This window comes from Diabrotica virgifera, chromosome 9 (genome assembly GCF_917563875.1).
Source record: "Diabrotica virgifera virgifera chromosome 9, PGI_DIABVI_V3a".
Classification (NCBI taxonomy): Eukaryota; Metazoa; Arthropoda; class Insecta; order Coleoptera; family Chrysomelidae; genus Diabrotica; species Diabrotica virgifera.
Genome location: NC_065451.1, coordinates 33,018,973 through 33,021,846, shown reverse-complemented (window position 1 = coordinate 33,021,846; position 2,874 = coordinate 33,018,973).

Sequence of the window (2,874 nt, the reverse complement as noted above, 5' to 3'; positions counted from 1 at the left end):
TTAGTCCAATTTTTGGATTCTCCAATACTTTCTATGAAAATAATATATTCTTCAGTCGTAACGATAAAGTCATTAGTTTTCGAGATCTTTGAAATTAAAAATGAAACGAAACGGTTATTTTGATTAATGTATTGTGTCGCTTCATTTTTAATTTCAAATATCTCGAAAACTAATCATTTTATCGTTACGAATGATGATTATATTATTTACATAAAAAGTATTGAAAAATTAAACAATTACACTAAAATAGCAATTTCGTCAGTGGCGTAGAATTTGGGAAGGGTCAACCAGCCACTATCCCCTGTCGTACGCCTCTGGTAGTAGCTATAAACGTTTATTTATCTTAATGTAGTTGGGTGTACAGTACCTACTTCTTCTTCTTCAGGGTCCTTCCCCTATCGGAGGTTGGAAATCATCATCGCTATTTTAATTTTATTGGCCGCACTTCTGAATTGTTTTAATGAGCTGCAACCGAACCACAATCTCAAATTTCTTAGCCAGGATATTTTGCGTCGTCCTGGGTTTCTCTTCCCTTGCATAATTAACCTAAGTAATACGTACTTCTCGCCCCTCATTATATGACCCAGATATTGAATCTTTCTAATTTTAACAGTTTTTATGACTTCACATTCTTTCTTCATTCTTTGTAACACCTCTATATTAGTTACTTTTTCAGTCCACGATATTCTGTGGATTCTCCTGTAGCACCACATCTCAAAGGAGTTTAATTTTTTAATTTCAGACTGTTTTATTGTCCACGCTTCCATGCCGTATAGTAAAGTAGAAAAACGTAACAACGTAGCATTCTTGTGCGGATCTCTAGATTAAGGTTACGGTTGCAAAGTAAGTTCTTCAATTTTATGAACGTGTTTCTTGCCATTTCTGTTCTAGATCTGATTTCTTTTGTTTGATCTCCATCTTCGGTTAGCCACGTTCCAAAATATTTATATGTTGTTACTCTTTCGATCGTTGTATTATTGATGATCAGGTTATCTACATTTTGTGTTTTTTTTGAGAATATCATTGATTTCGTTTTCTTGAGATTCATTTACAGTCCGTACCTTTCACATGCATTGTATACCTACATGTTGTATTATGTACTGCAAATCTTCAATGTCACTTGCAAATATGACCGTATCATCCGCATATCTAATATTATTAATGCTATTTCCGTTGACCAAATTATCTTCCACAATATCCAATAAAGCTTCTTGAAATATCACTTCACTGTAGACGTTGAATAAGATTGGTGAAAGTATGCACCCTTGTAGAACTCCTCTAAGTATACTTACTTCCTCTGTAAGTTCTCCTTCGACTCTTACTCTTGCTTTCTGATTTTGATACAGATTCAGATTCGATATAATTTGTAGATATCTACTATCTATTTACAGTACCTACACTTTCTGCCAAGTATGATAAGGATATACCAAATAGTTTTAAAGTACTGGTTACAAATAATTTTTTCTACGAGCGTGCAAAAATGTCTACTTTCGCGCAAGCATTTTAGTTTAGAAAGTTTCACTTTTCCGCACGCGTGTTACTTTTCCGCACGCGGTTTTTACTTTTCCGCACGCGTGTTAATTTAGATATGTTAATATGGCCTTAAAGTAATTATAATACATGCAATAAACTAATATTTAGATATTATTTACTAATTTATTTCAAATATATCTTATTGTGTTCCTGTTTTAATGAAATTAACGCGACAATTCGATGAAATAAAATTATTTTTACATAATATTCGAAAGTCAAATCGGTAGACAATATAACAGTCTTTTTAAATCATCGTCATGGAAACCAAGATCATCGTCATGCTAACTAATTATATTGAAAGTTTGGTTTTGACAACCTTGTCCAGAATTAATTGATTTAATTGATTAAGATTTGATAATTTTTTAAAGACTCTTAGAAAAAATATTGTTCCTAACTCTTGCAGAAAGTCTCTTTTTCTACACCCACTATTCAAAGTGCACTTTTCTGCATGGTTTTATGTTAGCAAATTTGATATTTTCTCACAGTATAAGATATTTGACATTAGTGTGCAGAAAAGTGACGTTTCTGTGCCGCAAAGTGACGTTTCTGTGCCGCAAAGTTCTTTTCTGCACAGTTGACTACCTCATTCTGAGTAACGTTATATTCTGTTTACATCCGTGGACTACCGCATTCTGAGTAACGTTATATTCTGTTTACATCCGTGGTTAAACTTTAGACAAATATATAACCAATAAGACAATTATTATATTTAACTATAGCATAGAAACTAAATTATGGATGTTACAACTGTTTTATTTTACAATTTTACAAACATTTTATAATTATCAAATAACCAATAAGGATTTAGCAACCTGTGCAAGAGACGTCGAATGAAGTAGGTTTTGTGTAAATCCGTGACTGCATAAATATAATGTCAATAATGTGTAATAATTGTTTAAATTTAAACAAATTAAGGCAGTGCATTAATTTTTTAACTGATTTCTGTGCAATTTATTTAGGTATAAGGAATTTAAATTGATTAGTAGGTATTAATTAAATACAGTTTAAAATTTATCACATAGGTACCTACCTATTATAATTAATCGTCGTTTGGAAATTGTGATTTTTATTTTTAGGAAAAACTGTGCTTGTAGAAAAAGTATAATGTGAAACACGTGCAGAAAGGTAATTTCTCACTCGTTTGAATTGCGGCACTCGCTTGCGCTCGTACCACAACTTTTCAAACTCGTGAGAAATTAGTACCTTTCTGCACTTGTTGCACAATATACTATTTCCGCACTCGACTGCTTGCCGAACTCCCGCTTCGCGTCGTTCGGCAAACTGCAGTCGCGTGCGGAAAAGAATGACTTTCTGTCATAAATAATTAATCAAAATAACTGT